Here is a 14,492-nt window from a genome sequence, read left to right on the forward strand (position 1 = left end):
CAAGGGTCTGTCGTTTCTTCTCAGAGACTAAGTTAAACTTGGTAATTGGTTCAGTATGGGGCTATAAAGCACAATACCAAAATAAACTCTACATAACAGTCCTTGAGCTGACTGTACTACCTCACTGACCAAAAAGTAATATGCAAAAGTCAATTACAACTCAAGTTCTTAGAGATAACCTGATATCTGACAATTGCTTTAAAACACTACTGGGGGGTCGGGAGGACAAGTATGAGCAAAGTCCAATTGTATGTATGAAAACACTCATCGTTTTGTACATCAACTACAATTTTAGTTTTAAAAATTAAATACTATTCCATTTTCAAATAAAATAAGTGTGAAAACAGATGAAATAAATTTTGCAAAATGTTGATAACTGTGAGTCAGACATAGTGGCATGTCTTTAACTCCAGCATTCTGAAGGCACAGGCAAGTGGATCTCTTTGAGTTCTTAGCCAGCCTGGGCTACACAACGAGCTCCAGTACAAAAACAAAACAAAAGAATGTTGGTAACTGAGGAAGCTGAGAAAAGTACACAAGGGTTTCTTATATTCCCTGCTTTTTGGTGTATAGTTGAAAAATTCTGCAATTATAAAATCAAAGGCTCTCCCTAGAAAACCAACTCTGCACGTCAACAGGAAGATTCCCCTTGTCTCCTTGCTGTTCTTCAAACACAGCAAGCATAGTCACACTACACAGCCTTGTCTCCGCTGTTCTCCCCTTTTAGGATGGCCTTTTACCATAGCAACACTCTGGTCACAGGTCACCTTAACTACCTCTATAAAATACCTACACTAAAAAATCCTAACAGTAATAATAATACCTACACCAGCATTCCCTGTCCCTCCCCAATTATTTCCTTCCCCACACTTGGACACACATTTATCTCTCACCAGACTGTAAGCTCTACAAGCAAAGATCCGTACTGTTCTCAGCCTCTATAACACATTTACTGAATTAGTGAATGATCCCTCAGCTATGTACCAAACGGGAGATAAATATAAGAACTTAACGCCGCTTCTATGCATGAACAATAATCACACAAAATGCTTTTTAAAAAGCAAGATCTCATTCACCTTCAAGAGCAGCAAGAAGCAAATTCTGAAGTTCTGGAGACTGGAGTTCTTTTGAGATTTGAAAATAAACAGTCAAGCGCTGATCTGGACAACCACGGAGGGATATAAGGGAAGGAGCACTGCTCTTCAGCCTGGGTTCTCTGGGAAGGGTGGGACGATGGCAGCTGAGGCGAGAAGTGCCAGCTCTTTCAAGGTCTTTCACCCTAAGTCAAGAAACACTGAGCATGTCTTCAAGGCTTGCTGCTTGGCTTCGGTTGCTATTAAAAGGACAGGGGGGAAATCAGTTTTTCCAAGGAAAAGACGGTTATGAAATGAAATGACCAACTTTTCAAACCAAGCTGTTTTAGTGGGAAAGATTTGAACCCTCAACACTAAATGCTCTTCCCTCAGGAATGAGGAGTAGATTTAAAAGCTGGAGAGAGGAAGGTTTGTGGATCATGGAATTCCCAGACATAAAAAAAAAAAAAAAAAAAAAAAGAAGGGCCTGAAAGATGACCTAGTTCAAAGTTCTCATGTAATATTCCAAGCTAAGGAAGTCACAACTTGCCTGAGGAACTCGAATATTTGATAGGTCCTAAATACATTCATTTTTCATGGGATGAAGCAGTAACTAACACAGCGGTTACTAAACTAAGAGACGAAAACAGAGCTGGACCCTTTGAAGAGGAGCTGGGCCAAATAGGTACTATCAGAGTGACCAGAGAAGAGCGCTGTTTCGCTCAGTGTTTGTTTATTTTGGGTGATGGCAGCTCGCCCTAACATGCTTGATCTGTTCCTATAAGATTATGCCAAAGGTAAATCTGCCGTAGAACGACTCACAAAGGTCTTTCTCTCTAAGTCCACAGGCACTTTCCAGAGTGACCATCTGACATCTACCTAGTCACAGAAGCCTCTGATCTCAACGTCTCCACTCTGGGCTTGCCTCCCCAGCTCTGTGTGCTAGCAGAGGAAAGCTCCAACAGGAACGACAGAAGGACTAAGCTACTAAACAAAGGCGAAGCGGGGCGCGGAGGGGCGAGTCCAGCCGGCCAGCGCTAAGCCGGGCACCCGCGGAGGGAGAGGACCGGGATGCTCGCCGAGGACACCCGCGCTTGCAGGACAGAGCCTGAGGCCTCTTCTCCAGGTGTCCCCCGTAGGCCCCCAGCCCCGGCCTTCCCCGTTAGGAAGCCGTCTGCGGCTCACCGCCGCCAGCCGCCCAGCCGAGCGAAGCCTGTCCTCGCCCCTCACTCGGTCCCTCAGGCAGGGCGGACCCCGCCCGCCGCCCGGCCGCCCCGCCCCATCCCGCTCCGGCCTCCCCCGACACGCCAGCCTACAGAGTACTCACGGCGACCCCGGGCCGCGCGCGGCCGCCGCGGAGGGGACGAGCGGCCCGGGACGCCCCGCGGGGGCGGAGCGGCAGGCCAAGGGGCGGGGACCGAGGCGGGCGGGCGAGGTCGCGCTCCCACGCCTCAGCGTGCCGTCCCGGGCACGCTGGGCCACTCTACGCATGCTCGGGCGAGGACACTGCGGTCACGTGTTTCGCCTTCGCCCAACCGCCATGCAAGCTGAGCCTGGGCGTGTCCCCGCCCCGGGATGCCGGCCTGGGCGCGCATGCGCAGTGACCGATAGCTGAAGGCGTGAGGGAGCGAGTGGGTGGCGCCTGTTCCTTGGGTCCCTGAGGGCGAGGGAGGAAGAGGTGCTCCCGATTCGCCAAAAAATGTTTTTTCTTTGTCGCCTCGTGTGGTTGGGAGGACTGCGGAAGGAAAGCAATTTAGATTGTCTATATAGAGATACTGAGGCGTCCCCTCGGTGCAGGTTGAAGCCAGGTTCCCCCCTCCCAAAAAAATCAAAAATTAAGATTCTTAAATCTGCCTCGCCCCCATGTACTGTTGCTGGGTGTGCTGGAATCTACCTGGCCTTCGGGACACACAACCTTAGTGGATTGGGGCCATAGCTCACTAAGTAGAGTGCTTGCCTGGTATTCACAGAGCCTTGGTTTCTGCACACCTGTGTAAACCCTGTGTGGTACAGCAAACCTCTCATCTCAGCATTCAGGAAGTTGAGGCAGAAAAATTCAAAGTTATTCTCAGCTACATAGCAAATTCAAGACCAGAATGGGATGTGTAAGAACATCTCAGAAGATAACTAAATAAAAGATTTTAGTGGAGGTGGAAGAGATGGCTCCGCAAGTAAGAGCCAGTGGTTGCATTGCCAAAGACCTGGGTTCAGTTCCCAGCACCCACATGGCAGCTCACAATAATCTGTAACTGCAGGTTCAGGGGATCTGACACCCTCTTTTGGCTACTAAGGGCACTAGGAACCAATGTGGTGCACACACACACACACACACACACGCAGGAAAACACTTGTTTAAGTGATTTTATGTGAGATCAAAGCTTGGTTTGAGCACTTGGGATTTTTCACTGGGCTCTAGATTTTCTCCTTGCTTACTCATGGTTCCCATCGGGATATTAGCAAAAGGCCCCCAGGTAGCTGACTGCTAACAAGCTTCACTATTTGTTACATTGTAATAACTGAGAAAAAATGAGGGATATACTCCAGTCTTAGAGTGCAAAAGTTCATAGTAGTACAGAAAGGATGTAAGCATTGTGCCTCAGATGGAAAAATAGTCTGGCAGTCGGGAGGCAGGGAATAGCACAGGTCACAGTAAGGATAGCAGTTTACAGCCCTGCTCTGGGGAAAGGTTTTCCCAATGTAACAGTTCTGGTAGGAAAGGGCTTTCCCAGCAAAGTTGTTACAGCTAGACTCTGGTGCCAGGAGTGTAACAACACGGCTCTGCTAGGAGAAGGTTTCCCCAGTGAAAGTGTTACATCCCTGTTCTGCTGCTTACCGGTTGAAGTTGTAACAACTCGGAGCTGCTAAGGTAAGGCTCTCCCAGGGAATGTGCTACAATGCTGTTTGGCTCCATCTTTGCTCTGGTGAAAGGTCTTCACCCACACCTTATTCAAGAGATTTATTAGGAGGGAAGAATCCAGGGGAGCAGCTGTCTCTGCCACAGTGGAAAAGGGGCAGCAGCAAACAGAACAGGTGCAGGGCTTAAATAGGACTTCCTGGGAGCAGAGTTTTCCAGGGAGATTGTCAGGGTGGGAATTGGTCAGATTTCAGGCCCTTGAGCTCAGATTGGTTTAGATCTCTGCTCAGACTGGTTGGTTTTCTGCTCGGGGATTGGTTCATTTCCCTGCCCTGGAATTGGTTAGTTTTCAGCTTAGTTGATCAGGGGCAGGTTTGGCTCTGGTTTCAGAGACCAAATTGTGTTTCTTTCATTGACCTTTTAAAAATTTTTTTTCTTTTCTTTTTCTTTTTGACTCTAGTTTTAGGGCCAGGGCATATTTCTAATTCTAGGGACAAAGCGTCTTTCTTTGGCACTGGTTTCAGGGTCAGGGTGTGTTTCTTTGGCTGGCCCTTTTACCCTACAAAGGGGTTTGCCATACTCATAACCATCGCATAGTCTTTGAGAGCCACGCACTGTGAAAATGGGCTCAACGTAGTGTTTTTAAGAAACCACAAGAATTTTGTCCCGTGAATGAAATGTCAAACTCTAGACTCCCACAACCTCCTAGGGTTCCTTCCCTCTAACCCCTTCCCTCTCATGCTCACGTACTCACGGTGACTATCAACTGCTTTATAGGTATGATCTTCCTGACTTTGTTCTTTTCCCTAAGCACACATATCCTGTCAGTTAGCCTCCCCCCACCGTGATGTGTGTGAGTGCATATGTGTATGTGTGTGTGTGTGTGTGTGTGTGTGTGTGCACTCTGCCTTATTTTTTGAGACAGGGTCTCTCATTGAAAGTGAAGTTCTTCAATTGGATAGACTAGTTAGCCAGTGAGCCCCAGGGATTCTCCTGTCTCAGTGCTGGGATTACAGATGGTACAACTGCACCTCACTTTTTACATGGGCCCAGAGGATCTGAACTTGAATCTTCATGCTTTCATGGCAATTTTTTACTGACTGAGTCATCTCCCCAGGATCAAATCAATCACCATCATCACAGTTGTGTTAATATGTGTTGTTGAACACTCACCTCTGACCCTAACAGCCGTTTACTGTTAATCTTAGAAATCACAGTGGTTACCACAAGTGACCCTCACAAGATTGGGTCTGTTGACATCCCTTCACAGAAGGGGGGAGTGAGGAGGACTGTTAGACACTCACTGGAGATTTCAGACATTCCCTGCATGACTTCCTCCAGCTCCATGCCTTCTCGGCAACAAGGGGCTGAAATTTCTCTGGAATCATGAGCCAGGCATAAACCTTTTCTTCCATAATTTGTTCCTGTCAGGTCTTTTATCATAGCTTCAAGAAAGGGACTAATACTGGGTTAAGGAAATCACCGAGTTCTCAGACCTGAGTTTGTGGGTAGGCATTCTTTTTGGTTAGTCAAACCCCTGAGCCCATTCTCTGGGAATTGTGTTTTCCATGGCTGTGCCGGCACCAATAGACTCTGTACATGTTTCCTGAGACGTCTGGTGCCTATATTACAGCTACCAAGTTGTGTACTGTGTACCAGGCTTTTTCTTTTGGGCCACCAACTGGCTCCCAAAACAGAAACTTATTATTAGTTTTGAATGCTAGGCCTAGCTTAGGCACTTCCTGGCTATCTCTTTTTAACTTATATTAACCTGTTTCTCTTTATCTACCTTTTGCCTTAGGGATTTTTGACTTTTCTTATTTTCTTGCTGTCTCTCTGTTTGGCTGGCTTAGAGTTGCATGGCTTCTGGCCCCAGGTGTCTCCCTCTTTCTCTGCTTTCTCTTGAACCTAGATTTCTCCTCCTATTTATTCTCTCTGCCTGCCAGCCTCCCCTATCCATCTTCTGCCTAGCTATTGGCCATTCAACTTTTATTAGACCAATCAGATACCTTAGGCAGGAGAGGTGAAACAGATGCCGCACATCTTTACATAATTAAACACACATCATTAAACAAATACAGCATAAACAAAGGTAACACGCCTTTGGCAAGTTAAAATAATATGCCACAACACTGCTGTGTTAAACAGATTGTTTTGTTTTGGGATTATGAGATTAGGACTGAGAGGTTAAGATTCTAATTGAACATCATCCGATCTACTCTGAGGGATGAGAGTGGAGAAAGATAAACCGCCAAAGAGAAGGAACGAAGAGAGGCAGAGAAATGGGGAGACTCTTCCAAGTTCCTGGCAGCTTCCCAACCCTTTCTGAAAACCTCTGAATTCTGACATGGCGAGGGGTGTCTATGAATCACTCTAGCTAGACTCAATTGCTTATGCTTACTTAACTTATACACAATACACTTACAACAAATTCACAGCCACCCCCTCTCTTAAGATAAGGTTTCGTGTAGCTCCAGCTGGCCTTGAACTCCCTACATAGCACAAGAACTTCTGATCTTTTTGCCTCCCTTACCTGAGTTCTGGGATTACAGGTATATGTCATCCCACCTCTTTATGCAGTGCTAGGACCAAACCCAAAGGCTTTGTGCATACATACTAAGCAAGTAGTCCAACAAATGAGCTACAGATTGTGCCCTTCACGGTCTTTTCAACAGAATCGTTGGTGGATCCAACTGTCCTTCTGCCTATCAGCTTTTTCACCTACTCCCTATTCGGCTTCACAGCAGAGAAAATAAAGGCCAGGAGGCAAGTTGCTTCATTTTTGTGTTTACATTCAAATAGTCATTCCCTCCCATCCTTTCTGTTTGAGATGGGACAACGACTCCCTTGTAATCCAAGGCTATACTTTCACTGTATCCTATGTTTCACTCATTTTTGCCGTGTGGGAACTTTACTCCTTCATTTATTCTGCCTTCTTTATATAAATTCAGTTTTTCTTCTCTCTTACTCTTTGATCTCAGCACATTAATATGATAAACTAGTTCAGTTTTCTAAAAAAAATAAAGTGTGTGTGTGTGTGTGTGTGTGCGTGTGTTCATGAAAGTCAGAAGAAAGTATAAGATACCTGGAGCTGAAGTTACAGATGGTTGTGAGCCACTTACCATGGATGCTCCTCTGAAAGAGCAGCCAGTGCTCTTAACTACTGCGCCATCACCAGTTCCAGAATCCAGTCTTTTTAAAAAAAATTCAGGGGCTGGAGAGGTGGCTCAGTGATTAAGAGCATTGCCTGCTCTTCCAGAGGTCCTGAGTTGAATTCCCAGCAACTACATGGTGGCTCACAACCATCTGGAATGAGGTCTGGTGCCCTCTTCTGGCCTGCAGACATACACACAGACAGAATATTGTATACATAATAAATAAATAAATATTTTTTAAAAAATTCAGTCTTAACCAGGTACTCATGCCTATAATCTCAGCACTTGGAAGCTAAGGCAGAAGGATCACCATGAATTTGAGGTCAGCTTGACCTATAGAGTAAGGCCCTTCTCAAAAAAGTAAACAATGAAAAAACTACAAGTTAGAACTCAGTTTAAATCTCATATGCTATTGGTTTTGCTGCATTAGAACAGAAGATGTCTGGATGTTAGAGCATGGAAATCCTGAGATTTTTCAACAGAACCTGAATAAGTACAACTTTGCTGCTTTAGCCCATCAATTCAGTCTGCCAAGACTAAAATAATTGTGCATATTATTATGAAAGTCAAATACTCCTTCCTAATCTTTTTTTTTTCATTTTCATGTATGTGTTATGAACATTGTATATGTAGGGGCACACGTGCATATTCGTGCATGAGGAGGCTGGAATTATCCACCATATGTCTTCTCTCAGGTCTAAAAGAAACCCAGGACAAATGGCTAACTGTGGTGTCTATTAGCATCAAAGTATGTGCTAGCCTAAAGGCTCTTTTCGCAAGTACCTGTTCCAGGCATCCTGGCTCCTCCAGTTCATCTTGTCACACCTCCTATCCTAAACTTCTCTATGCACAGGCTCTCCCCACCCCCACCCCTGGCTTCTCGTTCCCATATAACCGTGTCATTTTGGCCAAGTGCCTCTCTTGCCCGCTCTCCTGTTGGTTCTCTTGCCCTTCCTTCTTGGTTCTCCACCTCTCTCTTATGGACCAGTTCATGGTCATATTTAGTCTAGTACTTTCTCTCCCTGCACTGTACTCTTCCAGATGCCTCTGGCAGTACTCACCGTCATATCTGCAATAAAAACCTTCACCTCAGCCACACCTTGGGGTGGTCATGTCCTCATTTCACTCATCTTCCACTTTTTTCATTAAGGTAGCATCTCTCAACTAAACTCAAAGCTTGACAGCGTAGACAGTCTCCCCAGGCAGCTTGCTTGGGAGATCTCCTATCTCTATCCTGAGGCTGGGATTACAGCAGTCCCCTACCTGTCTTTTTATGGTAGCTTGTGGGGATCTGAACTATGGTCCTCATGCCTGTGCAGTGAGCCTCTGGCCCCAGCCTTCTTTCCCCAAATCTAAAGTGAGTGAGAACAAAAGGGCTCAACTGGGAAATCCAGGAACTACTGGAATTTAGGGCTTAGGCATTTCCAGAAAACAAAACAAAACAAGAGAATCTTGATCATCACAACCACACTTAAGCACTTCTTTCATCTTCCAAGTTAAGATGCATTTGGTGTGGAACTCAATGTTACAGTTCTGGTGCTTGGTTGCCAACTGGGCACAAACTTGATGCACCTTTTTGTATTCCAGAAGCAACCTCCTTCTTTCTCAGTGGAAATTTGCCTATACCAAATAGCTTCTCTACTTCTACATCTTTGGTAGGAAAGCATATTGGCCTTCCCAACCTCCAGGGAACAAATGTGAAGTACCTGAGAGTTGCTTTGTAGGGTGTACCTTGGCCAGTGGAAAATAAAACATAGGGGGTTGTGGATGGATAATCCCTTTTGAAATCCCCTTGGTGAACTGCTCCAAAACGCACCTTCTTCTTACAAGTACTGAATGCTTAGAAACAAGCCTGGCACTGTCCTGTGGCTTGCCCTTTCTTCACCACTTATGTAGTGTCGCCAACACAGTGCTGCATCATTCTTCAATGGCCTCCTATCTCTTCTCCCTCCACCCCCACCCTGCCACCATTCTGGGGTCCATGCTCAAGTCATCATTTTAATCTTTGCCCCAGAGTCTGCTTTCTGGAGGACTTGTTAAGCTATAGAGAGATAATAAGTTCCCATCTCAACACTAGGTCCAAACAGTGGGTAGCTGACTTTCCTATTCAACTGCAATTAATCTAGCCAAAGTGACTACGTCAGGCCATTTGTGGACTACTTACCTAGAAGATGAAGCTCATTCTGCAGGCTTTCTTCCCGAGTCCCTGAGATTTCTGCTGAGCACTAAAGGCGTCTCTTGGGAAAGCCAGACTGTTTTCAGTCTATCATGATTATCTGGGTAAGTAAGGTCTGTAAAAATGTACACACTCATCGTACACACACACACACACACACTCACACACACACACACACACTCACACACACACACACTCAAGCTCTCACACAGAGAGGTTTGTGGCTTGGTGGACTGGGAAGATAGCAAGTTAGTAAATTGCTTGGCTTAAAATCTTGAGGACCAGTTGTCAACTTAGAGGAAGGCAGAAGAGAAAGCTGAAAGTACAGATTCAAGCTGCAAGCTGGGAGCCAGCGACCTAGCCTGTTCTGGCTCTGCTATAAAGCCCAAAGAACACCAGGCTATGTAATATACAAACATAGTTGGCATGGGGGAGGCCCAGAGGCCACAGGCAGACTATTGAGCTCTTACTTAACTTTTCTTTGTCATGATGGATGCTACAGCATTAGGACAATGGGTTCCCAAAGTCTAGGACTGAAGCTAGAAAGGAGCAAGGACATTCTTCAGTCTCTTAGGATTCTACTGCTTTCTTCTGGAGGGCATCCCGTGTGTGCTCTGCTGCACTGAGCCTCCAGATAGGAGCAGAGCACAGAGCAGCATTGCCAGAGTTGTTTGTGGCTCATAATATATGTGTGTGATATATGTATAATATATAGTATATATAATTACACACACACAGAGTATATATTTGTTTTTCCGAGATAGGGTTTCTCTTTGTAACAGCCCTGGCTGTCCTAGAACTCACTTTGTGGACCAGGCTGGCCTCAAACTTGCAGAGATCCGCCTGCCTCTACCTTTAATCTGCTGGGATTAAAGGCGCACTACCATCTCCCAGCTTTTTTTATGTTAAGTGTATAAGTGCTCTACATGTATGCCTGCATGCCAGAAGAAGGCATCAGATCCTATTATATAGATGGTTGTGAGCCACCATGTGGTTGTTGAAATTGGACTCAGGACCTCTGGAAGAGCAGCCAGTGTTCTTAGCTGCTTAGTCATCACTCCAGCCGCCCCCCACCCCCACCCCCACCCCGAGCTGTTTCTGAAGTCAGAGGTAGCCATGCTCATCTCAGACCAAATGCCCTTTTCCTCTGCATTCAGGGTATCTGGGTTGTATCTAGGGAAGAAATCTACCCCAGAGGTCATGTGGAGGGCTGAAGACTATGCCCACAGTCTCCAAGCTATCTGAGTTGTCAAAGGGTTCCAGATTCGGTGTTAACCAACAGAAGTCTCCTCAGGAGTCCTTTGTTGATGTCGCCTCCACTTAAAAACTGGCTGTGGCTGAAGGGGGAGGCAAGCAGGAAGCTGCAGACCGACGGCTGGATGAATTCTTGTGTGGTTGCCTCAGACCTGCCCTCAAGCATCCTTCTTGAGGCTGAGGCCTAGAAGTCAGGGATTTTGACTACTGAGTGAAGCCCAAGGTTGCTGGAATATGAGGCATAAAGGAACAGAACAGGAGATGTCTCTGTAGGGGCAGCAAGATAGATGAGCTGAGGAGCAGAGGAATGTTCAAACTGTGACCTGTTGCCATTATAGTTATCTCTGTCAACTTGACACAGCCCAGAACCACATGGGAGAGAGTCTTAATGAGGAACGGTCTATATTATTGAATTGTCCTGTGAGCATGTCTGTGAGGGATTGTCTTGACATAGAAAACAGCCCCAGTGGCTCTTTGCACCAGTCCCTAAGTCCTGAACTGGGTAAAAGTAGAGAAACCACGCTGAGTACCAGCAAGCAAACATTGAACAGGTTTGTAGCCAGTTCTTTTTGTTCTTGGCTGTGGATGAAGCTCCTATTTGACTTCCCCACAATGATGAACTATATCCTGGAATAGTAAAATGAAGTAAGCCCCTATCTCTGCCAATTCGCTTTTTGTCAAGGTATTTTAACACAGCACCAGAAATAAAACAGAACAATTGCTAAGAGGCTTCATTTCTGAGGGCCAGATCAAGACTCAAGGATGAGCACTCAGCGGGGGTCTGGAAACCTTGGGCATTGCTAGTCACAGACAGCCCAGGAATCAGCTAATCCCCACAGCTGGCAAGTGGACTTGGGGTGCTGAATTGCTGAGGCAATCCTTAGATCCAAGTCCATGGAAAACTGGGTGAGGGATGCTTTGATTCTAGAAAGGCCACCTTCCCAGGGATGTCCACAAAAGAGCAATAAAGGAGATATTTCCCAATGGAAAGGCCCTGGAGAAGTCGTCCTGCTATCTCGAAGGAAGCGCTATAGATCGGAGTCCATTGTTTTCTGTCTTATTCCAAAAGGAAGAGTGTTGGGTTTTTGTTTTGTTTTATTTTGTTTTATTTTTTTTTAAGAAACAAAAAACTATGGTCTAATATCCCTTCACTATTTTATATTGGTTATGTAGGGGTGAAAAATCAGCCTTTCTGCCACATACTGCAAAATCTTAAGGACACTTTTTGACATGACCAAGAATCGCACATCACTAAGGGACTAGGACAGGTAAAGAAATTGTGTAACTGTTTTGTCTTTCACCGGAAAATGGCTGTGACTGCTTTGGTTGGACCCGGGATTATTACTACACTGTTAGGCAGACACAGTTTCGGAATTGTAAATTTGTCAATAAAAGCTTAGGTGGATGCAATAAATGTAAAATGTGCTAGGTGGATACTACTTATTGTCCATTATCTTTCCCTTTGCAGAGCTATTTCTCCCCTCCCTCACAGACCTGGAAAAGTAGCCCAGTTTTCCATTTTAGAGGTGGACATATGCTCAATACTAAGGAAAATCTTCCCTAGGATTTTAGAGCAAGCAGTAGTGAGATCAACATGTAAATGGAAGCAGAATCAAGAGGTGGAGACATTACATCGTCATTTAAACCCCTAGATCCAATAATGCCTGAAGGCAGCGATTTTAGCCTTTGATCTAGTGTTTATGCAAGCTATTTAATTTCCTAATGACTTAAAGATGTTTGTGTTTAGGTTTTGATACTTGCAATTGAAAAGGGCCAGACTATTACATAAACACACAAACAGACACAACACCATGTTGCTCAAACTCAGACATTCTACAAATCTTCCATTACCTTACCAAGGGTTAGTAAACCTATTGTCTAAGAGACCAGAAAAATGTTATAAGCTTTGTGAACCACATAAGACTCTGTATCATCATTTTCTTTTGACAACTCTTTAAAAAATATAAAATGGGGACTGGAGATATGGCTCAGTAGTTAAAAATGTGCACTGCTCTTGCAAAGGACCAAGTTCAGTTTGTAGCACCCTCAGCAGGCAGCTGGCAAATACCTGTAACTCCAATTCCAGGAACTCCAATGCCCTCTGCTGGCCTTTACGGCACCTGCAGTCATGGGCACTTCTCTGCAGAGACATGCACACATATCTATAGTTTAAAAAAATAACAAAATCTGGGCTGGAGAGATGGCTCAGAGGTTAAGAGCACTGGCTGCTCTTCCAGAGGTCCTGAGTTCAATTCCCAGCAACCACATGGTGGCTCACAACCATCTGTACTGAGATCTGGCACCCTCCTCTGGCGTGTGGGCATACATCAAGGCAGAATGTTATATACATAATAAATAAATCTTTGAAAAAAAATAACAAAATCCTTGAATTTTTTTAAAAAATCATTCTTAAAAAATCATTCTTAATTGTTATGCCATGAAAAATATGTCATAGGTCAGGTCTGGCTGACACACCATCGTTTGCCAGCACTTGACCTAAATTGCATCAACACCTGCAAATTGGGGATCTAGAGTCTACCAGGCCCTTGCTCATACCCTATAGCATGAAGTAAAATAAATTCCATATTGTTTCGAATGCTTTGACATGACTCAGTACTGAGTTAAGGTTCGGGTAGATTTAGGAATGATAAGAGGCTCTTGACTTATCTGTAATGTAACAGAATCTAAAATAAGGGATTATTTCTTGGCTACAAATACCTTCTCAAAATTATGCAATCACTCAGAGACTTTGAATATCCTAGTTCCTTCTTGTTGACTCTTCACTTTAATCTCTAGGAAGACTTTCCGGAGCTCTCCCAACATTAGAGCAGGCTGTAGCTTTCTTGCTGGTATAGGCCACATGTGTCCCTCCATTGTGTGCTTTAATCATCCGTGTTTCCCCTCAACTCCTGGGACTTGGGAGAAACTTGAGCCCTAGAACAATGCCTAACACCTAGCACTGAGAACTGTCTGCTTTTAGGTGAATGCCTGAAGTCTGTTTTGTGTGTGTACATATATGCAGAGACCAGAGTACAACTTCAGCTGTCATTCCTCAGGGGTCATCACCTAGCTTTTTGGAGATAGGGTCTCTCATTGTCCTCGAATTCACCATTCACGAATTCACCTGGGATGACTGGTCAGTGGGCCTCCCAGACCCACTTGTCTCTGTTGCCCCAGTGCTGAGGGTACGAGAGCATGCCTGTTTTGTTTGCTTGTTTGTCTTAATGTGAGTTCTGAGGAATTGACCGCAGGTCCTTGGGCTCACAAGGTAAACACTGTACTGTCTGAGTTATGTCTCTAAGTCCATGAATATCTTTTCGTTTGAATAGGCAGGTGTTGTATATCTCTACCTGTACCCGAGGCATTTGTCTGTGGGTTAGCACTATGCGGGTGTATGTGTGCCTCAGGACCAGTCCCTGTCCCATCTGGCAATTGTTTGTGGATGTAATCCACAGCTAACCTAGCAATGTTGACAAATCTAGTTTTAATTCTCATTACTTCCAAAAACCAGTCAAAGACAGAGGAACAGGGCTGTGTGTGGGGGGGGAACAGGTTTTCTTCAAAAGAGCCTAGAAGGAATTATCTTCTTTCCCTCCCACATCGTTTTATGTCCCAGCGTTATCTATCGGATGGCAGGCCTCCAGTGCTGGACCAGAGCATCCCCTATTCGGAGGGGCTTCAAACTAAGTTGATCCATGACTTGGTGGTGGGAGTGTAAATTATTCCCCCGGGGGAAAGTGTATTCAAGGCCTGGCAGGCCCAGGGAGGGCTGACCAAGACAAGTTGAATCGTGGTATTCTGAGCTGAACCTTTTGCCCATCTCACAGAAGCAGCAGGAAGCACCACCATTGATCAGCTTTATATGGCACCCACTGTATACAACAGACAGACAAGGACAGATGGACAGAGCACACACCACTTCTAAGCTGAACACGGCTCACCATCTAAAAGCACCTCGGGTAAGCACACATGAGACGCAC

General features: G+C 45.3%; 1 protein-coding gene across 10 annotated transcripts in view; it reads right to left on the bottom strand.

Moving 5' to 3' along the window:
* Window positions 1–2,545, bottom strand: part of Parp6 (poly(ADP-ribose) polymerase family member 6) — a 32,022-nt gene extending 29,477 nt beyond the window's left edge. For 7 of the 10 annotated variants that reach the window (XR_005976723.1, XM_041679588.1, XM_041679586.1 and 4 more), the window contains exons 1-2: window positions 2,401–2,545; window positions 1,077–1,333 (exon numbers count right to left, since the gene is read on the bottom strand). The gene's annotated coding sequence lies outside the window, so the exon portion shown is untranslated. Of the gene's footprint in view, window positions 1–1,076; window positions 1,334–1,952; window positions 2,346–2,389 lie in introns of those variants that run through there. The other 3 variants (XM_041679583.1, XM_041679581.1, XM_041679580.1) reach the window with 3 other exon arrangements.
* Between the last annotated feature and the right edge of the window lie 11,947 nt (window positions 2,546–14,492).

This window comes from Microtus oregoni, unplaced genomic scaffold (genome assembly GCF_018167655.1).
Source record: "Microtus oregoni isolate MIOR12 unplaced genomic scaffold, Mior012 000032F_ref0000030, whole genome shotgun sequence".
NCBI classification, from domain to species: Eukaryota; Metazoa; Chordata; class Mammalia; order Rodentia; family Cricetidae; genus Microtus; species Microtus oregoni.